The sequence below is a fragment of the Bos javanicus genome, chromosome 3, assembly GCF_032452875.1.
Source record: "Bos javanicus breed banteng chromosome 3, ARS-OSU_banteng_1.0, whole genome shotgun sequence".
NCBI lineage: Eukaryota > Metazoa > Chordata > Mammalia > Artiodactyla > Bovidae > Bos > Bos javanicus.
The window spans coordinates 21,805,418-21,829,939 of record NC_083870.1 but is presented as its reverse complement, the minus strand read 5'-3'; the positions used below and the strand labels follow the sequence as shown (position 1 = coordinate 21,829,939).

General features: G+C 43.1%; 1 protein-coding gene across 4 annotated transcripts in view; it reads right to left on the bottom strand.

Moving 5' to 3' along the window:
• PDZK1 (PDZ domain containing 1) overlaps positions 1-24,163 on the bottom strand; it is a 63,327-nt gene extending 39,164 nt beyond the window's left edge. For 2 of the 4 annotated variants that reach the window (XM_061408782.1, XM_061408797.1), the window contains exon 1: positions 6,835-6,931. The gene's annotated coding sequence lies outside the window, so the exon portion shown is untranslated. Of the gene's footprint in view, positions 1-6,834; positions 6,932-7,455; positions 7,580-23,994 lie in introns of those variants that run through there. The other 2 variants (XM_061408787.1, XM_061408791.1) reach the window with 2 other exon arrangements.
• Between the last annotated feature and the right edge of the window lie 359 nt (positions 24,164-24,522).

The following is a 24,522-nucleotide window of genomic DNA, read 5'->3' as shown; positions in this document are numbered from 1 at the left end:
CTGTGGGCAGTGACAGCCAGGTGCAATGACTACTGTCAGGAAAGAAAATACCCAGTGCTGTCTTCTTTGTCTTTCTCCTCAAATCTAGGATGCAGTGGATCATTCTATCAATACAGTAATCTACTGCTATCAGTCATGAGTGCTTTGGACCAACCATCTTATCTAGATAAGATGGAATAAAACAGGTACTCCATCTATTTTAGATAAGAGGAAAATAGTTAGGAATCAATGGTGCAGACAGTGTCAGACTGCAAAGAAAACACAACCTCTCCGTACAAGGCGCTTAGGTAACCAACACCCAAGGCATGAAAAACTCAAAGAACAAAAACTGAGCAAGATAGTGGGGAATAATGTTTATTACTCCTGCAACTGTAGGAGGATGTTTGTATAACCTAGGATGTAACCAGAGAGTAAATGATTTCCGTTTCATTGAGGCATGAGGGGAAGAGAGGGCAGGAACTCTCGGCTAACATTCAAACTGAATGTTACTCACTTTACCCTAAAACTCCATGCTTGGTCTGCAAAACACTTTGAACTTCAGCAAGGAGAAAGCAACCTTCCCAGGAAGCTCAACCAGGCGTATCCACACATGATGCCCTTGTGAGAAATGCTGCCTCTTGAGCATTTCTGTGTAATGAGTTAGACAAAGAAATCACTAGACTCTTTTTGGGCTTCCCTGGTGGCTTGGTTGGTGAAGAATCTGTCTGCAATGCTAGGAGACCTGGGTTCAATCCCTGGGTTGGGAAGATGCCCTGGAGAAGAAAATGGCAACTCATTCCAGATTTCTTGCCTGGAGACTTCCATGCTCAGAGGAGCCTGACAGGCAAGTCCACGGGGTCACAGAGTCAGACACAACTAAGTGACTAACACAGACTTTTGTTGGAAAACTACAACTGGTAGAGACTGGTGATGTTATGTCAGCACCTACAGACCATCAGAGAATCCTCTATAGCTGACAGCCCTGATCATGGGCTTCTGTGCTGGGCCAGGTGTGTCTTCTTTCACAGCCTGCCTAAGAGCCTTGGGAGACACTGTTTCTTCCAACAACATAGAAGAAATCCTATTGTATCTCAGTTGGTTTTGACAGATGTCTCAAGCAAGGAGGAGATAAATGAAATTCAATTTCATCCTTCTTCAAAAATATTTTACCTAGAGCAGATTCAATATCTTTGCTGCAGATTAAGCCAGCTGGATTCCTCCTTTAAAAAGCAAGAGCTGTGGAAATTCAAAACACTCCAGTGTATTAGTTTTAAATTAGTATCAAAAATAGGAAAATAAGTAGGGCTCCAAGATATGTTTTTGCTAACTGTACCTTCCCACTGTAAAGATTACTGTTTGGTCTTCAGTTCAGTTCAGTCGCTCAGTCGTGTCCAACTCTTTGCAACCCCATGAATAGCAGCATGCCAGGCCTCCCTGTCCATCACCAACTCCTAGAGTTCACCCAAACTCACGTGCATCGAGTCGGTGATGCCATCCAGCCACCTAATCCTCTGTCATCATCCCCTTCTCCTCCTGCCCCCAATCCCTCCCAGCATCAGGGTCTTTTTCAATGAGTCAACTCTTCGCATGAGGTGGCCAAAGTATTGGAGTTTCAGCCTCAGCATCAGTCCTTCCAATGAACACCCACAACTGGTCTCCTTTAGGATGGACTGGTTGGATCTCCTTGCAGTCCAAGGGACTCTCAAGAATCTTCACCACAACCACAGTTCAAAAGCATCAGTTCTTCGGCACTCAGCTTTCTTCACAGTCCTCTCACATCCATACATGACCACTGGAAAAACCATAGCCTTGACTAGATGGACCTTTGTTGGCAAAGTAATATCTCTGCTTTTTAATATGCTATCTAGGTTGGTCATAACTTTCTTTCCAAGGAGTAAGCATCTTTTAATTTCATGGCTACAATCACCATCTACAGTGATTTTGGACTTAGGCAGCCATAAATTTCAAGTATGGGAAATTAATGAAATGTGTTCCAGTAGAGAAGAGTGCTCAGAGGCTGTGAATGATTCTTGTTTCTCTCTTATGATAAGGAATGGAATCTGCTTATCTTGAAATTCATTTGGCCTGCTGGCACTGAATGCCCCTCCCCCAACCCACCCATCATGAAGGATACTTTGTCCTAGAAGACAGGACTCCTTGTTGGAGTTCAAGGCCTTCCTCACTCTACTTGCTGATCTAAGAGTTCTGCAAGTTGGGAGAGAGACGAAGTCAATATCATGTGGAAACAAGAGTCACCCTTGGAGAAAGGATACTTTGTGCTGCTGACAAAACTGGTACCTGAAAATAGCCAAACTATCCTGAGGATTGGCCAGAATGAGAGTGTCTTCCAAAGTAGGTATCTTGCTTTTCTACTGAATCTGCATTTCTGCCCCCTGGCTTTTTTCCCTATAACTTAAAGTCCTCTGGCCTCTCCCAGTCACTGCCTCAGGACAAATTGCCTGGTCTTTCTTTCACCATGTTAGTCTCTAAAAATAACACTTAAGAACCTAAAATCCACTACAGATTGTCATACTGAGAGAAGTCAGATAGAGAAGGAGAAATAGCATTTGACATTCCTTATATGTGGAATTCAAAAAGAAGTGATACAAACGAACTTACTTACAAAACAGAGAACAAATTTTTGGTTGCAAGGAAGTGGGGAAGGATAAGGGGAAGGGATAGTTAGGGAGTTTGGGAAGGTCGTACACACACTGATATAGTTAAAATGGATAATCAAAAAGGACGTACTGTATAGCACATGGAACTCTGCTCAATTTTAAGTGGCAGTCTGGATGGGAGGAGGGTTTAGGGGAGAATGGAAACATGTATATATATGGCTGAATCCCTTCGCTGTTCACCTGAAAATATCACAACATTGTTAATTGGTTATACTCCAATACAAAATAAAAACTTAAAAAAAAGAAAAAAAGAACCTAAAATTCCAAACTCCTTGATCAGGAAGGCTTTGAGGCACAACATAATCAAGCCCAACTTTATCCCCCTCTGCTCCTCAGTGTCACCTTTCAGCACACATGTAGTCACCCACACCCAGCCCGCCTTTTGCTCACCCCACATGCTGTGCCTGAAACACCTCCAGCACCCACCCCCAATTATTTATTTATAGTAGGTCACATTTTTTTCCAAGTGGATGAATTAAAGACCTAACCATATTCAAGGCTCTGTTCAAATTTTAAAAGTGAAAGTGAAGTCGCTCAGTCGTGTCCGACTCTTTGCAATCCCATGGACTGCAGCCTATCATGCTCCTCCATCTGTGGGATTCTCCATGCAAGAATACTGGAGTGGGTTGCCATTTCCTTCTCCAGGAGATCTTCCCAACCCAGGGATTGAACCCGGGTCTCCCGCATTGCAGGCAGACACTTTACCATCTGAGCCACCAGAGAAGCTCAAATTATAGGTCATATACAAATCCTTGCCTGACCACTACAGTCTGAAGGAATCACTCCAGCCTCTAAATTTCAACTAGAAAAGAAAATGTTTGTTATTTTTATACACATTTATTGAGCTCCTACTAGGCTCCAAGCACCAGCCTAGGTTACATTTTATGAGTTCTCACTTAATCCTAATGGTCTGCTTCACAAGAGAAAAGTCCCTGAAAATGTAAGCTGGTTTTCCATGGCTATTTGGATAAACAGCAGAATCTGGATTTAAACTCAGTTGAATCTGGGTTCCTCCCACCATCTGCCCAGCCTCCCAACCATGAGGGCTGTGTTAAGAAACCCAAGTAGTTAGACTGGGAGGAGGAAGGCATTCCAGGCAAAAGGAATAGCAGAGGCATGTTCACGAATCAGAGGGGTGGAGGCGGGGGTGCTTCTTTGGCAGCTCAGCAGTAAAGAGTCTGCCTGCCAATGCAGGAGATGCAAGTTCGATCCCCGGGCAGTGAAGATCCCCTGGAGGAGGAATAGGCAACCCACTCCAGTATTCTTGCCTAGGAAATCCTATGGACAGAGGAGCCTCGAGGGCTACAGTCCATAGGGTAGCAAAAAGAGTTGGACACGATGTAGTGACTAAGCAAGCACACATGTTCACGAATGGTGAATCTCGGACCACAGCTGCCGTGGAGCTGAGTAGGAGCTATCTTTCATATTTATCAAAACTCCTCTCCACTGCCTGGGTTCCTTCCTTCCTTGGGGTCATGCCCATCATAAAACTGTCTAATGATCATCAGAATAGTAGCGCTTAAGGTGCCAGAGGCACCATGTGCTTCTCCAGTCTCATTCTCGTAACGTTAGGAACTAGGTGCTATTACACCCATTTGACGGGTGAGGAGATAGGTGATTTCCTCATTTCCTCATGAGAGTAAGAACACATCTGTTCTGTAATTCAGGTTTCTAATACTTAATCATTTAGTGACGATGCTCACCAGGCAAAGAGATCATCATGAAGGGCCAAGGAAAGGAGATGCTGAACTCTTTAGGAAAATATGTCTAGTTCTAGCTCTGCCTTGTCACTGTCATCAAATTCCTGCAACAAATGTGAAAATCCTTTAACCAAGATGTCCAGAGACGTCCATTCCCATTCTATCAGACTTAAGGGCCTCCCAGGTGGCACTAGTGGTAAAGACCCCGCCTGCCAATTCAGGAGCCACAGGAGTCACAGGTTCAATCCCTAGGTCAGGAAGATCCTCTGCAGGAGGGCATGGCAACTCAAACCAGTATTCTTGCCTGGAGAATCCCATGGGCAGAGGAGCCTGGCGGGCTACGGTCCATGGGTCACACAGAATTGGATACGACTAAAGTGACTTAGCACACACGCAGGCAAGGACCTTAAGTGCTTGAGAGAGTATCAGAGTTCTTCAGCCTCCTCCTTGATAAAAGCATTATCCAAACATACTGACTCTATTCTTATAGCTCTCTCCCTGCCACACTAACTTCCGTTTATCAGTGAAGCTAAGCATCTACTCTATGGCAGGTATTGTTCTAAGAGCAGGTAAGGTCAAGGTAAGACAAAGGTCAAGACCCCTGCTCTCTAGAGCTTAACATCTGCCAAAGGTGACAAAAAGTAGACAAGATGATTTCTGATGATAAAGGCTACAAATGATGAGATCTGGTGGTGAGGTGGAAGGAGGAAGCTGAATTTAAAAGCCATTCCTGGGAAGGTAACATTTCCATTCATGCCCAAATGACAAGCAGGAGCCAGCCTTCAAAGCTCCAGTATCTATCATATTTGGGGGGCTGAAAAGCACACCAGCAATCATCTAGTCTCAGCCCCTTACTGATAGATGAGTAAACAGAGACTCAATGAGATGACATGCAAATTTGTTGCACATTTTTAAGGACTTCCCTGTTGGCTCAGATGATAAAGAGTCTGCCTGCAATGCGTGACACCCGGGTTTGATCCCTGGGTTGGGAAGATCCCCTGGAGAAGGAAATGGAAACCCTCTCCAGTATTCTTGCCTGGAAAATCCCATGGACGGAGGAGCCTGGTGGGCTACAGTTCATGGGGTCGCAAAGAGTCAGAACACTGAGTGACTAACACTTTCAACGAGATTAAAACACAAGATCTCCCAGCTGACAGCAAGGCTGCCCCACTGCTCCACGGGGCCTTTGGAGACACATATTTGAAATGTAAGCACATTTGTGGTTATGCTTGAACACATATTTCTAATTTTATTTTCAATACAGCCTTGGGGAAAAGATGAGAGCCTTTAATAGGCAATAAACTTTAGGCTCCAGTTGGCAAAGGGACTTGTCTAATGGCCTGTCACTAACAACTGAATCAAAGCCCAAGTTATTTGTATTCCAGTCCCATGTTCCTTCCCTGGGATGAGAAAGAGTTGTCTAACCAGTGGTCTATGAACGTAAAACATCATTACTAGCAACTTCATAGTTTATGGTGCAAAGAACAAACAAAAGAATCAAAGATAAGAACAATTTGCTTTGTCATAACACAGAGACTCAAAGTCCCTGAGTTATTTGCTGCAGGGAAGAACATGTGACTCCAGGTGACTAGACAACCATGGCCTGAGACAAAGAGCCCCTGTGCCTTTTGGAAATGGGACTGAGAGTTCATTTATGGGTGCAACATTGCAGGAACTGTAACTGAGGAGGTGTATGTTCCTGCAGACCCAGCCCAGACCAGGAATCTCCTCTGCTGGGTAGCCCCGAGACGACAGTCACACTTAAGTCCCTTGACCACTTCCGCTTAGGATATAAGTTACTAAGTAGTGGCTCCCAGACGTCCCTTCCCACAAGAATCATCTGAAGGGATATTGCAGAAGGAAAAAAAAAGATTTTTCGTGGCCTCACAAGATCCAAAGAACTAGACACTCCAGAGGGTAAAGTCTGGGGATCTGTTTTAAAATTCGGTCAGCCTAAAAATCCACTGACTTTTCTTATTTCTCAGAGCTATAATGTGATAAAAAGCATTTTTATTTTCCAGTGAGAAAGTTGTTAGGTTGTATCTTTTAACAGCTGCTTCCAAAAGAAAATCTCTACTACCCAAAGCCCTTGAACAGTGGAAAGGTTCTGTGAGAGAAAGAATCTCTCTGGAAATCTGTGAAGTTTGTTGTCTCCCTCCCTCTGGCTACACATCAAACGCCCGTGCAACCCTGGGAAACCTTGCTCTGAGGGTCAGATTACCTATTCTCTTGTGAAGCAGACCCCAGACTGTGAGGGTCTGGCTGTCTCATGCACAGAGAACCTCAGAGTGTGGAGAATCCCTCACCCCCCAATCCCACCATCACCAAAGGGGCCTGCCTGGCTTCTTCCCCACCAGGCTCTCTTCTGCCCTGGACAGCCAGCTACTACATAGAAATGGAAAAAGAAAAAGAAAGAAGGGGGTCTCGGCCTAGGTGGTCAGGGCCCTCAGTCACAGGGACCCCGAGTCAGTTCTTACCTAGGTCCTGGAGGAAGAGGAGCCACTGGCCTCACCAGGCACTTCTCTCTCTGCTGGTGAGCTCTAGTTGGAACTCACTGGACTTTGAACAAAGGTTGATTTAAAAGCTGATATATTTAACAGGGATGTGTGGTCTGAGTTCAAATGACCTCTGTCCAGCTTGCTGTCAGCTGGCTGGGCTCTGAGCTGGGCAAACCTGGAAAACCCTCAGCAAACCCAAGGCTCGGGCCCACCTGCCTAGAGAGGGGCGCAGAATGGGAGGGGAGGCCAGCCAGGACGGAGGGGCCTTCTGCTTGGCTGAGTCACACCCAAGCAATACCCAAGCCTCAGAGCCACCACTGTCCCCCAGGCCAAGGGCAGCGCTGATCGCCAGCACCTGAGCACCCTGAGGTCTTCCTGGGGAGCAGTGCCTGTGCCACCTCACCCTTGGGAGGCCACAGGCCAAGAAGTCCCGGTAAAAGGAGCAAAGCTCCGTGTATGCCCATCCTGCCTCCTCTCCACCTGGCGTTCTTACTTTGCAGGCTCCCTAGAAGCTGAGCCAGTAAAGCCCCTGCTCTTATTTCCCAACTCCCTTGCTCTCCTCATACACTCTCTCCTCTCTTTTTCCTTTCTCTGTCTCACCTGAGGGTGCTTTGTTTCTCTTCTCCGACAACTGGTTTCCCCGTCCACGTTCAGAACCTCTCAGGCAAGCCCTGCTGGGCAGGTGGAGGCGCTTCCACAAGCTCCTGGGCCAGCGCCTGGGAAGCACATTGGTGTCCTGAGCTCAGCCCCCAGCCCCGAGCACCTGATTCCTATCAGCAGCACCCACACAGGCAGACCCAGTGCTGGGCTTCTCACTGACCTGGATCCTCAGCCCACACTGGAAATCAGGGCAAGAGATTGCTCCGAGCAGTGAAGCAAAGAGAACCACAGGCTGAGGACAGGGTGGCCTCACCCTCCTCCACCTACGTTCCAAAAGCGCCTCTTGTCTCTGCTGGGCCTTGGCTGCTCTCGGGTGAAGGCATGGCAGGAGCCAGAGGGTAAATGGTCAACAATGACAAACATCTGAGTAGCTAGTTCATATCAGGTCATCTCCACCTTCACATCTACCTGGGCCTCCTACATGTCTTCCAAAGTGGACAGTAGAAGGGGAAAGATCTGGATGTAAGATCAGAACACCTGGATTCAAATTCTGACTCCATCACTTACTGAGTGTTTGATCTAGAGGAATTTATTTATTTTGACCGCCCTGGGTCTTCGTTGCTGCAGTCAGACTTTCTCTAGTTGCAGTGATCAGGGGCTACTCTCTAGTTGCGATATGTGGGCTTCTCATTGAGGTGGCTTCTCTTCTCTTGTTATGGAATTCAGGCTCTCAGGTGTGTGGACTTCAGTAGTTGTGGCACACAGGCTTAGTTGCCCTGCAGCATGTGGGATCTTCCTGGACTAGGGATTGAACCCATGTCCCCTGCATTAGCAGGTGGATTCTTAACCCCTGGACCACCAAGAAGCCTTGAGGAATTCATTTTTAACTCTGAGTCTCACTTACTTTCATCAGGTAAATGGTTGTTATAACATTGTTTTTAGAAGTTTTTTTATATTGAATCAAAACATCTCTCACTTCTGCCCAGGAGTCCTCACGGCTCCCTCTGAGCTACACACTAAGTGTACTCTATTCTGCATAGCAGCTCTTCAAATATTTGAAGGTTGATGTATTCCCCATGTGTGTTAGTCGCTCAGTCATGTCCGTCTCTTTGTGACCCTATGGAATATAGTCCACCAGGCCCTCTGTCCATGGAATTCTCCAGGCAAGAACACTGGAGTGGGTTGCCATTTCTTTCTCCAGGGGATCTTCCCAACCTAGGGATCGAACCCCGGTCTCCTGAATTGCAGGCAGATTCTTTACCACTGAGCCACCAGGGAAGCTGTATCCCTCATAAGCCTTCATTCCTCTGGGAGTCAGTGGATCTCTTCATTCCTTCAGGTGGTCTGCCTTTGCCATGACTTCAATACTTCTTGCCCTGGATCCCAGCCTGTCAGCATCCCTCTTAAAATCAAAGGCCTAAAGGGGAAAGTTGGAAGTGAGGGAATTAGTTCTTTATCTCAAGTGTGGGTTTTGTCTACACTGACCAACCAAACTATACACCTACAAGTGGATGAATTGTGTTGCACTGAAATGATTCTTTAATTTTTAAAGTAGCCAAAGTCAGCAGAATTATTCTTGAAATTTCTAAAATAAAAAAAAAAAATTGGATGATTAAAAGAAAAGGCAGCTTCACAGTGCAGTTTACCCTCCGTCTGTATTCAGAGACTTCTCAGACTTACTCTTCACCCCAGGCCAGATGGGATAGATAACAATAGCCTGGAAACTGGAAATAGAAGAGGCCTTGATATACAGAGACACTATTGGTTCAAAGTTAAACAGAAATGAGCAGTTGTTTGTTTTAATGACAAAACTCTTCCCCACTGTTACATGGAACCAAATGCAATTTGCCCTCACTAAAATTTGGATTTTAAAAAATCTCATGGCAATAAGTGGCTGTGATCTGGTTAATGCAAAGCAGAGTAGGTCTTTTTGCTGATTATTTAAATCAGTTACTTAGAGCTAGACATTAAAGATAAGGGAAAATAACACTGTCTATTGTGTGTGCCTGGTAAGCCTTTATATTCATTATTCTGTTAACCCTCAGCATGATCTTACGAGACAATATCCCCATTTTACAGATAAGTGAAGTGAAGTCGCTTAGTCGTGTCCAACTCTTTGCGATCCCATGGACTGTAGCCTACCAGGCTCCTCTGTCCATGGAATTCTCCAGGCAAGAATACTGGAGTGGGTTGCTATTTCCTTCTCCAGGGGATCTTCCTGACCCAGGGATCGAACCCAGGTCTCCTGTATCGCAGGCAGATGCTTTACCGTCTGAGCTACCAGGGAAGCCCCAGGATAAGCCCCTTATCTTATTTTACAGATAAGAAGCCTTTAAATCCATCTGGTTAATTATCCTATCAGATCTCCTGGCTCAGAAGGCTTACAGAGCCTGTCTGTCTCCTTAGGTAGAATTGTTTTTCCTTTACAATAAGGCCTCCCACTATCCAAGGAATGTGCTCTCCTTCCCTAGAGGTACTCAAGAAGAGGCTGACGATAACCTGTGTCATGTTACAGAAAGATGTCCTACATTGTTAGGGGATTGGAGTAGGTGATTTCTTGGGTTGCTTCCAACTCTAAGATTCTGTGAACCTAAGTGCTGTGAGTCCTGCCCATGAGGATGTAGTGGAGTCCTGCCCTGGTGTATATAGGGGCAAGAGTTATGAGCAAGGAATTTGGCATCAAATAGATGCTGAATTGAATCTTAAATCTGCTATTAACAGTTTTATATTTTTTATTGTGAGCTTAAATTTGCCTGGGCTTTATCTATGGAACACCCGGCAGCTCGGGTGGAGGGTTTTCTGTTTTGTTTTTGTCAAGCAGATCTTCTCCATACACATAGAATGGTAAAGAAAGACACGAAAAACCTTGGGTCAATTTATGTTGGTTACTTGCTGTAGTGCTTCTGCTGCTGCTGCTGCTAAGTCGCTTCAGTCATGTCTGACTCTGTGCGACCCCATAGACGGCAGCCCACCAGGCTCCCCCGTCCCTGGGATTCTCCAGGCAAGAACACTGGAGTGGGTTGCCATTTCTAGATCATGCAAAAAATGAATGTCAGTTACAGCACCAGCACCTCCTGAAAGCAGATCCATGGTCAGGAACTTGCAAGAGAAGATTCTTTTTCTTCTCAGAGTCCAGGCCAAGACAGGTGGTTTCCTTCTTATTCCTGATCCACTTTACCCTGTTCTGTTTTTTCCATAAACCTATCTCCTTTTATCATGTTTATATAATGTTTATGAATTATATTCTGTCTCTTCCCCACCAGAATATTATCTCCCCAGGGATAGAGATTTGTAATTGTTTTGTCACTGTATTCCAAGAGCCTAGCTTGGAATATAAGCCTATATTATATTAGGCTTAGAATATAAGCCTAGCTTATAACAAGCTTTCCAAAAATGAATGAGTGAGTGGATGAATGAATCTCCTTTTGCCAACAGGATTGGTTTTTACCCCACCCTTTCACTGAGATTGTAGCCTTCTGAGATTCTGGGCTCCATGCAGGGTCTCAGTTCCTAGGTCTTAACTCCTGTCCCAAAGTGACCCTGGGAAAATAGACTACTTGGTTATTGGTTTTTAGCTTTCTCCTCACTTTCTTTCACTTCACTTTCTCTTCACTTCTGGACCTTAGCAATTTCTTTCCTTTTTTCCAAGTTCAACTATGTAGTTGAAAACAATTTTTTTTTAAATATATATTTTACCCAGTATTTCCATGAACTTTGTAGAGAAAGGGATTTCAGGTTTTCTAGTCTGCCATGTTTCCAGAAATGATTCTATCACTTAGCATTACTTTGCCTCTCAAAAAGTCAGCTTTAGACAATGCTGCAAACATACAATAATCAAAACAGTGTGGTATTGGCACAAAAACAGGTATATGGATCAAAGGAAGAGCCTAGAGAGCCCAGAAATAACCCACACAGTGATGGTCAATTAGTCTTTAACAAAAGAGACAAGACTATACAATGGAGAAAAGACAGTCTGTTCAGCAAGTGGTGTTTGGAAAGCCAGGCAGCTGAATCAATGAAGTTAGAATACTTCTTCACACCATACACAAAAATAAACTCAAAATGGCTTAAAGACTGAAATATAAGATATGATATCATAAAACTCCTAGAAGACAACACAGACAAAATATTCTTGGACATAAATCATAGCAATGTTTTCTCAGGTCAGTCTCCCAAGGCAAAAGAAATAAAAATAAACAAATAGGACCTAATCAAACTTATAAACTTTTGCACAGCAAAGGAAACCATAAACAAAGTAAAAAAACAACCTACGGGCTGGGAGAAAATAATTGCAAAGAATGCAAACAACAAGGGCTTAATCTTCAAACTATACAAACAGCTTATTTAGCTCAATAAAAAAAGGGGGAGGGCAAAAGACTTAAATAGACATTCCTCTAAAGAAGACATAAAGATAGCTAAAAAGCACATTAAAAAATGCTCAACATCACTAATTATTAGAGAAATGCAAATCAAAACTACAATGAGGTTTCACCTCATACTAATCAGAATGGCCATCATCAAAAAGTCTGCAAATGATAAAAGCTGAAGAGGGTGTGGAGAATAGGGAACCCTGCTACACTGTTGGGAGGAATGTAAATTGGCATAGCCACTATGGAGAACATTATGAGGGTTCCTTGAAAAACTAAAAATAGAACTTCCCTGGTACTCCAGTGGTTAGGAATCTGCCTGCCAATGCAGGGGACATGGGTTTGATCTCTGGTCCAGGAAGACTCCACATGCCACTGGGCAAATAAGTCCATGCTGTAGAGCCCATGTGCCACAACCACGGAGGCCCATACTCTGCAACAAGAGAAGCCACCACAGTGAGAAACCCACACACCACAATCAGCAAGTAGCTACCTTTCGCCACAACTAGGGAAAAGTTACAAGCAACAACAAGGACTCAGTGCTGTCAGAAAGAAACTGAAAATATAGTTATCATATGATCCAGCAATCCCACTCTTGGGCACTGACTCCAGAAAAGACTGCTGCTGCTGCTAAGTCGCTTCAGTTGTGTCCGACTCTGTGTGACCCCATAGACGGCAGCCCACCAGGCTCCCCCGTCGCGGGGATTCTCCAGGCAAGAACACTGGAGTGGGTTGCCATGTCCTTCTCCAATGCATGAAAGGGAAAAGTGAAAGTGAAGTCGTTCAGTTGTGCCCGACTCTTTGCGACCCCATGGACTGCAGCCCACCAGGCTCCTCCGTCTGTGGGATTTTTCCAGGCAAAAGTACTGGAGTGGAGTGCCATTGCCTTCTGCCCAGAAAAGACAAAAAACCCCTAATTAAAAAATATACATATACCTCCTCCCCCCTAAAGATACATATACCCCAATATTCACAGCAGCACTACTTAAAATAGCCAAGACATGAAAGAAACCTAAATATCCATCAACAGATGAATGGACAAAGATGTAGTCCATATATCCAATAGAATATTACTCAGTCATAAAGTAAAAATGAAATAATGCCACATGCAGCAACAAGGATGGACCTAGAGATTATCATACTAAGTGAAGTAAGTCAGACAAAGACAAATACCGTATATGACTTGTATATGAAATCTAAAAAAAAATGATGCAGATGAAATTTTTTAAAAAACAGAAACAGACCCACAGACATAGAAAACAAACTTATAGTTACCAAAAGGGAAAGAGGGAAAGGATAAATTAAGAGATTGGGAGTTCAGTTCAGTTCAGTTGCTCAGTCGTGTCCGACTCTTTGCGACCCCATGAATTGCAGCACGCCAGGCCTCCCTGTCCATCACAAACTCCCGGAGTTCACTCAGACTCATGTCCATCAAGTCAGTGATGCCATCCAGCCATCTCATCCTCTGTCGTCCCCTTCTCCTCTTGTCCCCAATCCCTCCCAGCCTCAGAGTTTTTCCAATGAGTCAACTCTTCACATGAGGTGGCCAGAGTACTGGAGTTTCAGCTTTAGCATCAGTCCTTCCAAAGAACACCCAGGACTGATCTCCTTTAGGATGGACTGGTTGGATCTCCTTGCAGTCCAAGGGACTCTCAAGAGTCTTCTCCAACACCACAGTTCAAAAACATCAATTCTTCGGCACTCAGCTTTCTTCACAGTTCAACTTTCACATCCATACATGACCACTGGAAAAACCATAGCCTTGACTAGATAGACCTTTGTTGGCAAAGTAATGTCTCTGCTTTTCAATATGCTATCTAGGTTGGTCACAACTTTCCTTCCAAGGAGGAAGTATCTTTTAATTTCATGGCTGCAGTCACCATCTACAGTGATTTTTGAGCCCCCCAAAATAAAGTCTGACACTGTTTTCACTGTTTCCCCATCTATTTCCCATGAAGTGATTGGACCAGATGCCATGATCTTAGTTTTCTGAATGTTGAGCTTTAAGCCAACTTTTTCACTCTCCTCTTTCACTTTCATCAAGAGGCTTTTGAGTTCCTCTTCACTTTCTGCCATAAGGATGGTGTCATCTGCATATCTGAGGTTGTTGATATTTCTCCTAGCAATCTTGATTCCAGCTTGTGCTTCTTCCAGCCCAGCGTTTCTCATGATGTACTCTGCATATCGGTTAAATAAGCAGGGTGACAATATACAGCCTTGACGTACTCCTTTTCCTATTTGGAACCAGTCTGTTTTTCCATGGCCAGTTCTAACTGTTGCTTCCTGACCTGTATACAGGTTTCTCAAGAGGCAGATCAGGTGGTCTGGTATTCCCATCTCTTTCAGAATTTTCCACAGTTTATTGTGATCCACACTGTCAATGGCTTTGGCATAGTCAATAAAGCAGAAATAGATGTTTTTCTGGAACTCTCTTGCTTTTTCCATGATCCAGCGGATGTTGGCAATTTGACCTCTGGTTCCTCTGCCTTTTCTAAAACCAGCTTGAACATCTGGAAGTTCACGGTTCACATATTGCTGAAGCCTGGCTTGGAGAATTTTGAGCATTACTTTACCAGCGTGTGAGATGAGTGCAATTGTGCAGTAGTTTGAGAATTCTTTGGCATTGCCTTTCTTAAGGATTGGAACGAAAACTGACCTTTTCCAGTCCTGTGGCCACTGCTGAGTTTTCCAAATGTGCTGGCATATTGAGTGCAGCACTTTCACAGCATCATCGGAGTACACTACTATATATAAAATTAACAACAAGGCCCTACTGTATAGCACAGGGAATTATAATCAATATCTTATAATAATCTATAAGGAAAAAGAATGTGAAAATTATATATATATATAACTATACAGAGATCGAGATATATAATTGAATCACTGTATACCAGAAACTAAAACAACATTGTAAATTAACTATACTTCAATTCTTAAAAATTTATTAAAAAAAAAAAAACTCCAGTTTTTTCTTCTATGAAGAACAGATACTAACAACGTTAGAGTATTTCTTGGAGACTTAAAAAGACATTTGTAGACTACCCAGAACCTGACGAATCCTCAATAGAAAATAACATTATTGTGGTTTTTGCAAGAACAAGACCTCTTAATTTATGGGCACATGTTGTAGAAGCAAGCTCATGGAAATAAACGGGCTAGAAGTACACAGTGGGCAACTCTGTTTGAGAGTTCAGAACATTTGGGGCATCATGGATGGCATTTTTGCCCACACACATACAGCATTTTGTGCAAGTGGTCTGGAACAGAGAAGTAAAAAGACATCCCAATGCTTTCCTTTTTTTTTTCCTATCGTGTCACATGGAGAAATTGGTAACAGTTGCATAGCTCATCACTAGAGTAAACAGATGAGGCTTTTTAAGGCTGGAGTGACCTGCCTAGGGCCAACTGTCCCAAGCTTTGCCCAGACTCCCCAGAGGGTGAGGGGATCAATATTTGGGTATGCTTGTAGAAAACTAGAAAACATCACTGAGGGCTTCCCTGGTGGCTCAGTGGTAAAGAATCTGCCTGCCTATGTAGGAAACTTAGGTTGGATCCCTGATCTGGGAAGATCCCACATGGCGCAGAGCAGCTAAGCCCATGTGCCACAGTTGTTGAGCCTACCCTCTAGAGCCCAGGAACTGCAACAACTGAGCCCACATGCCACAGCTGCTGAAGCCCAGGCCCTCTAGAACCTGTGCCCTGCAGCAAGAGAAGCCACCGCAATAAGAAGTCTGTGCACCACAACTAAAGACAAGCCCTGCACTCTGCAAACAAGAAAAGCCCAGGCAGTAATGAAGACCCAGCACAGCCAAAAAACAAATAAAAATATTTTAAAAAATCATTTAGAGCAACCAAATAAACTTAAGCAAATGAAGATTTTACCATATCCATTGACTGAAACTTCAGCACTAAGATAGTTCTCCAAACTGATCTACAGATTATTGTATTTCTAATCAAATTTCCCACAGGGATTGTTTGGTCACATGTTTGTTTTTTGGTGAAACTCAACAAGCTGATTCTGAAAAATAAGAATAAGGAAGGAGTTGTTCTCCTGGATAACAAGATACTAGAGAAACAATAATTACAACAACATGACATGGCCACAAGGTAAACTGTAACACTGGAACAGACTAAAAAGCCCCCACACAGACCCATACAAATAGAAGCAATATGACAAAAACAGAGGAAGAGGCAGGTCTTTTTTCAGTAAATTGCTCTGGTGTATTCCTTTCGGGTCTGGCTTATTTCATTCAATATGATATTCGTGAGATTCATCCGTGTTGTTGTGTACAGTTGTAGTTCATTTGTCTTCATCCAGGGATTCTGTTATGTAATGTCCAAACAGCAGTCAGAACTTGGGGTGATGCCTGCTCAGGTGGCAACACAGTATCCACAATTGGAAGGGATCTCTATCTTGGCATTGGCATACTTGAAGAATCTTGGCTCTCTCCACCTCAATTGTTTTTATTGTGGTAAAAGCATACATAACATAAAATTTACCATTTTAACCATTTTTTAGTGTCAGAGACATTATGTACTTTCACAGTGTTGTGCAACAATCACCACCATCCATCTCCAGAACCTCTTTATCTTCCCAAACTGAAACTACACGTCTATTAAACAACTGTCCATTTTTATTTTTATCTGGCAACCACCATTCTACTCTTTGTCTTTATGAATTTGACTACTCTAGGTACCTTGTACAAGTGGAATCACATGGTATTTGTCTTTTTGTGACTGGCCTATTTCACTTAGCAAATATCTTCAAGGTTTATCCATGTTTAGCATGTATTAGAATTTTCCTTTTCAAGACTGAATAATATTCCATTGTGTGTATACACCATATTTTATGTATTCACTCAGTGTTGAGTGGATTACTTTTGGCTATTGTGAATAATGCTGCTATGAACATGAGTGTACAGACATCTGTTCGAGTTCCTGCTTTCAGTGCTTTTGAGTATATGCCCAGAAGTGTATTTGCTGGATTGTATGGCAATTTTATGTTTAATTTTTTGAGGAACTGCCATACTGTGTTTCCACAGCAGCTGCTCTATTTGCATTATCATCAACAATGCACAAAGCTTCCAATTTCTCTGTATCTTCATTGACACTTGATATTTTCTGTATTTTTTAAATAACAGTCATCCTAATGGGTGTGAAATGACATCTCATTATGGTTTTGATCTGTATTTCCTGAAAGAATAGAAATGTGCTTATTAAACTTTTGTATATCTTCTTTGGAGAAATGTGTATTCAAGTCCTTTGCCCATTTTTTAATCAGATTGCTTGATTTTCTGTTATTGAGTTGTACCAATTCAATTTTTTTACTATGTAAAAAGACTCAAAGAGATGAAGTGACTTAACCAAGTCAATTAACCTCAAGTTTAGAGCAGAGCCATGGATAAAAAACTTGTGATTTTAGGGATACAAAGATGGTTTAATATCTACAAATCAATCAGTGTGATAAAACACATTAACAAAAGGAAGGATAAAAATCACATGATCATCTCAATTGACACAGAAAAAACGTTTGACAAAATTCAACATCCATTCATTTTAAAGTCTCATCAAAGTTGGTATAGAGGGAATATATCTCAACATAATAAAGGACATTTATGACAGACCCACAACTAACAGCATACTGAATGGTGAAAAGCTGAAAGCCTTTCCTCCAAGATCAAGAATAAGACAAGGATGCTCACTCTCACCACTTCTGTTTAACATAGTATTGGAAGTCCTAGCTACAGCAATCAGAAAAGAAAAAGAAATAAAAGGCATCCAAATTAGAAGGGAAGAAGTAGAATTCACTATTTGCAGATGACATTACACTTAGATAATACTTTGACAATACTTTGGCTACCTGATGTGAAGAGCCAACTCAGTGGAAAAGACCTTGATGTTGGGAAAGATTGAGGGCAGGAGGAGAAGGGGGTCACAGAGGATGAGACATTTGCATGGCATCATCAATTCAGTGGACATAAGTTTGAGCAACCTCCAGGAGACAGTGAAGGACAGGGAAACCTGGCATGCTGCAGTCCATGGGGTTGCAAAGAGTGGTACATGACTGAGAGACTGAACAACAATGACAACAAATGACACTAGAAAACCCTGAAGTTTCCACAGAAAGTTGTTAGAACTAATAAATGAATTTGGTAAAGTTGCAGGATACAAGGTAAATATATAGAAATTTGCTATTTTTCTATACACTAATAATGAACTATCTGAAAGAGAAAATAAGAAAACAATCTTGTTCAAAATTTCATCAAAAAGAATAAAGTACCAAGGAGTAAACTTAATGAAGGAGGTGAAATAACTGGAAACTACAAAACACTGATGAAAAAATTAATGATACCAATAAATAGAAAGTTATCTCATGCTCTTGTGTTGGAAGAATTAATATTGTTGAAATGTCCATACTACCCAAAGTAATCTACACATTTAATGCAATCCATATCAAAATACCCATGACCTTTTTCACAGAACTAGAACAAATAATCCTAAAATCTATATGGAACCACAAAGGACCCTGAATTGCCAAAGCAGTCTTGAGAAAAAAGAACAAAGCTGAAATTATCACCCCTAGCTTCAGACTATAGACTGTACTACAAAGCTACAGTAATCAAAACAGTATGGTACTGGCACAAGACATACACTGGAACAGAACACAGAGCCCAGGAGTAAATCCACACACGAGGGCAATTAATCTAGGACATACAATGAGGGAAAGACAGTGTCCACAATAAGCAGTGCTAGGAAAACTGGAGAGCTACATGCAAAAGAATGAGATTATAACATTTTCTCATACCTTATATAAAAATAAACTCAAAATGAATTAAAGACCTAATTGTAAGCCTGAAACCATAAAACTTGTAGAAGATAACATAGGCAGAATACTCTTTGACATAAATTGTAGGAATATTTTTTTGATCTATCTCCTAAAGTAAAAGAAAAGAAAAAAAATTTTTAATGAGACCTAATAAAGCTTAAAAGCTTTGCACAGTAAAGGAAACCATCAACAAAATGAAAAAATAATCTATTGAATGGGAGAAAGTATTTGCAAATGATATAACTGATAAGGGATTAATATCCAAAACAGATAAACAGCTCATACAACTCAATATCAAAATAAACATCCTGATTCCAAAATGGGCAAAAGACCTGAATAGACATTTTTCAAAAAAGAAGAAATATGGATGACCAACAGGTGTATGAAAACATACTCAACATCACTAATCATCAGAGTAATGTAAATCAAAACAATAATGAAATCCCACCTCACACCTGTCAAAATGATTATCATCAGAAATTCTATAAATAATAAATGCTGGAAAAGGTGTTGAGAAAGGAGACCTTTCAGCTGTTGGTGGGAATGTAAACTGGTGCAGACACTATGGAGAACAATAGGCAGTTCCTCAAAAAACTAAAACTAGAACTACTATATGATACAGTAATTCTCCTGTTAGGCAAACATTTGGAAAAAGTGAAAACATTAATTTGAAAAAAAATACATGTACCCCAATGTTCATAACAGCATTGTTTATAATAACCAAGATATGGAATCAACTTGAGTATCCATCAACAGATGAATAAATGAAGAAAATGTGGTATATAAAATGGAATACTAGTCATAAAAATGAATGAAATTCTGCCATTTCCAACAGTGCAGATGGACCTAGAGAGCATTATGCTTAGTGGAATATGTCAGACAGAGAGAGACAAATTGTGTGTGTTATCACTTACATGAGGAATCTAAAAACCAAAACAAATAAATAAATATAATAAACCAGAAACAGACTCACAGATGTAGAAACAAACTAGTGGTTACAGGTGGGAGAGGAAAGGGGGGAGGGGCAAGATAGGATATGGGATTAAAAGTTTAAAAGTACTATGTACAAAATAAGTAAGCAATAAGAATATATTGTACAGCACAGGGAAATATAGCCATTATTTTGCAATAACTTTAAATGGCTTATAATCTATAAACATATTGAATCACTATGTTGTATACCTGAAACTAATATTACAAATCAACTACAGTCCAATAAAAAATAAATCCAAGGCCAATGTCCTTCTACTACACCAGTCTGCCTGGTTTAGTACAAGATTCTAGCCTCCACCCTTTACATTTCAGATATATCCCTGATACGTTCATATTTTTACCCCAACTTCAGATCTGATTATCCTTGTCTTTTTAGTAGCTCATTAACTTACCCGGAGCCTGATATTTTAAGCTCCAGCAGTTTTCTGCCCCTGGGTCAATATTTATGACAATCTCCTCTGTTACTCCCTAGATTACTCTGGCCTCATCCAACACCCAAAGAAGCATTCTGTTTAGGCTGCATACCTTTGGAGGAATTTATTAGGCCAGGGTCCAGATACAGAATTGAGATAAATGTTTTACAGCAGTACCAGGCAATGGGCAGGAGGAAGGGCAAAGTCATGGTCCTCAGCTGGTTCACACACTGTGGCTCCACATGTTTGCTGAGTTAAACTTTCTAGTGTTTTTTCAGCAACCAGGTAGCAGGTTGGCAGGTCTGAGGACCCCTAGAGAGCTGTGACTTATTAATACTTGCAAGTAGGCTACAAAGGATACTTCAGTAGTTATTCCCTCCCTCTTCCCTTTCCCAGCTGAGGGGTCAGAATACACAGTACTTTTCCACTGGTTGGGGCGGGGGCAGGAAACAGGTACAGAGCAAGAACTGGCCATGTCCTCCGGTCCTGAATGTATCAAAGTCTGGGCACTCTTGGAATACCGATTAGGGTCTATCCTTACCTCTTTCTGAAAGACACAGAAATGGAGGATCAACGGTCCTTGGGAAGTTTCCAGCTTCTCAGGGGCCCCAAAGGGACAAGCTTAGGGACAGGTAAACAAGGAAAGTGCCAGAGACTTCAAGGCCACAGCCTCAGCCTGACTCCAGTCCTCACAGGGAGACTGAGGATCATCCCATTCAGGCGTGAAAGGCCAGTGAGAGAGAATCAAGACAAGGAATAGATTAATGGACCCAAGTCTGTGGCATGATTTAAAAGACACCCCTGCCTCAAAGTACTGCCTCCTTCAGGATGGTCTCAGGACTTCTTGACACTCTAGTTAAGAGAAACAACTAATTCATGTGCATGCTATTTTTCCCCATTGCTTAGAATTTTAACATGCCAGAAACACACACACACATACAATACTCACCTTCATTATCCACTGAAGAAAGTACCTCTTCTCAGGAGCCCCAGTCAGATTAAAGATGATCCCAACTGATATGCCATAAGGTGGTATACAGCCTCTATGCCCCCAGCTACACGAGTGCTGAAATCCTACCCTCAGCAATGGATCCCTTGCTAAACAGTATCTTTTTCCTTTCCCCTAGATCAGCCTGGAAATATTCTGGAGGACAAAATGCTAAGTCCCTGATTCAAAGACTTGGGCATCAGCAGGCCTGAGATTCCTAGGTGCTGTAGGAAGGCTGAAGAAGTGCAGATGTCACAAAATGCAGGAGGCTAGTTTCCTCGACTCCTTTGGCCAAAGACAGAGCTAAGCAGAGCTACAACAGAGCTCAGGACTGGAACCCACACCTGCCACTTGCGGAGCAGCTGTCAAGAGGCCATAAGCAGAGAAAGATGGGGATCTGCAGCTTCAAAGCCACATTCTGTGTGACTCTGCTGTCTAATAGGCAGTGAACTGCAGAAAGGAGCCGTCTTCCTATTTGCTCACATGGCACAGTGTGGCTTTGTGGTGGCAGTGAGGAGGCACCCCAGCCCAGAAGACACACAGAGCTGTGACTGCAGCCATTTCTGCCACCAGGCTGCTGTATCCTGAAAAAACCTGGTATATCGCCATATGGATCAGCATGTGGAGCAGGTGGCAGTGTCAGGCTGCCAAGCCAGCAGTTCTGCAGGAGGCAGGCCTGGCTGCAAAGGAACTGGTGTCCTCTGTGACCAGGAAGAGGTAAGACTCTCTCTTGACACCAGTGACTTGGGCAGATTTTTTTCTGCCTTCAGTTTAAAACTTGAGGTCATTATTCCCAGTAAGCCATTCACTACAGACTGGAAATTGGGATTGAAACTGTGAGAGGCATTGCTCCCAGAGCCTGCCTGTCACCCTAATACCTACACCCCTGAAGCTGCCATGCCATCCCCATAAAAAACAGCCCTGACTCTCTCCTCATGATGTTACCAAGGACTCTGGGCAAGAGGCCAGTAGAGACAGAGGCAGGGGGTGGGGATTGAAATGCCTACACAGCTTTGCTCTAAATGCCCTCTGGCCCTGAAGTTTGGTTTCCTTCCAGAAAACTATTGGCTGTACCAAAGGGGTCAGTTCACCCTTCCCCAGGGGAGACGCTGGGTCTCCCACCAGGCCCATGGAGGCAGGAGAGGCAGAGGCCAAACAGAGAAAAGAAGTAGATCCCTTTTCTCCGTCAGCCTCTGACATGCTTCTTCACATGGCCTGTTGCCCAGGTTGCTCTCAAGGCAGTCACAAAGCAAGCGGAAGCCCCAGGTCAGACCCAGGATCAGAGTGATGTCCCCAGCCAACACCCCACACATAGTAAGAGCCCCATGCAGAGGCAGCCAGGGGAGCTTCAAGGGGAAATGTGACAAAATAACAAATTTTTCCTTATGTGCAGATGTGGCCTCAGGCATTTCATTGCCTAAAAGTCTGATGGGGTCAAGTGAAATGTGGAAGTTAGCCACAAAAGCTAGTGATCTTTGGCGGCACTGAGTATACTAGGCTCCAACTATGCTGAGGCCAGTGGCAGGTCTGAGCCCCATGCACACTTGACAAGGGAACTGTACAAACCAGACTCTGTTTGGAGCAGAGTAACAAAAATGAAGGAAATATTGACACTGCCATAAGGAATAGGTGAAGAAACTAAAGATGTTTATCCCAGAAAGCAGAAATGTTAGCTAAAATGATTAACTTTCTTCAGTGATTTGATGAGATCCCAATAGAGAAGGGTTTCCCTGGTGGCTCAGACAGTAAAGAATCCACCTGCAATGTGGGAGACCTGGGTTCAATCCCTGGGTTGGGAAGATACCCTGGAGAAAGAAATGGCAATCCACTCCAGTATTATTGCCTGGAGAATCCCATGGACAGAGGAGCCTGGTGGGCTATAGTCTATCGGGTCGCAAAGAGTCAGACACAACTGAGAGACTAAGCATGCACACACATGGAGAAGGAAATCCGGGTAATGCTAAAACTCAACATTTACTGAGTACTTACTATGTGCCCAAAAAACAAGCTAATTATTTTATACACACTTTCTCATTCAATCTAAACATCTTATTTAGATATTTTAGAAACATATTATTTCCATTCTACAGATCAGGAAAATCCAGAAAAGCTGAGAGACTTGCCCAAGGTCACATACCTAGTGGGAGAGTAAGGAGATGAGCCCAGGCCTGTGACTCAACCACCATCCACAGACACGTTCTGTGTGGTGCTCTCAGCAGAATTAGGAGCAATGGTTGGGTGGAAGTAAAAGGAAGGCAGTTCTGAAGGCAACAAGAGGGAGAATTTTCAAACAACTGGAGGGTTCAACAAAAAATAGTGGGTGGGTGCTGAGAGTGGTCAGGAGCCACACACAACTAGAGATGGAAGCCGAGGATTCAAGAAGTATTAAATAACTTAGTTGTCAAGAATTACAGCAACAGCAGCACCTGGGAACTTATTAGGAGCCCAGATCCGTGGACCCTACCGCAACCCTACTGAATCAGAAACTCTGTGGCTGGGCCCAGACATGTGTATTTTACCAAACTGTCCAGGTGATTTTGATACACACTCAATTTTGAGAACCACTGACAAGGAAGCTTCTACACCCTGCCAGGGACTGGACTAGATGACTGTGTTTGTCCCTTCCAGTTCTAAGACCTCACAGTTCTATAGAAGTGAGATACAAGTATGATTTAACAACTAACCAGATTTTCTTTTAACATGGAGCACTTTATAGTAATATCTTGGAAACAATATATCAGCTGTTAAATTGTGTGATTGGACTCACCTCAGACACGTGAAGGCTGACAAGATAAACATCTGGGAGACTGTGGGCAATGGGGCTGCCCCTCCAGCCAGCAAGCAACCTACGTTCTAGCCACCTCAGCCATTTCACTGGTTTCCAAACAAGCCCCGAGTGTCCCCACTCCTGGTTCATTCCTGTTGTTCTTCTATCTGAAAAGCACTTACCTTTTGAAATTCTCTCTCCTTTAAATGCTCAATTCAAATGTCACCTTTCCTGAAAGTGCCCAGCAGTATCTGGTGCACGGGTCGGCCTCTCTTCCCGCTTTCCTTCCTGGGTGTCCTCTCACTTCTGGGTGACTTGCAGCACCTGGTGCGGTCGGTCGGCTCTGGCTCAGGGGTGGGGCCTCAGCAGAGCGTGTTCTCCTGAGAGGAGGCCGGCACTCAGGCACGTCAGCCCCCAGTGCCTACCATACAATGATGCTCAGTGGGGAGGGATCAGAAGCGGCATCTTAGGAAAATGATTTAGGCAACTATTTACAAGATGCACAGATGCCAACTCACTGTGAGAAAGAAGCCCTCTATGATTCAGTTTCTAGCCCTCAGGTCTTTGCAAAACTTTGAGGTTTTTGCAGTAACCAGTGTGAATACATATCTATGCTGTTGGGGCTCAGGGGGCCCACCTTTATGCATCTACAGCCCTGTTATGTTTAACTCCTCTTCACATTCATAACAATCTTTGTTATATAATCGCGA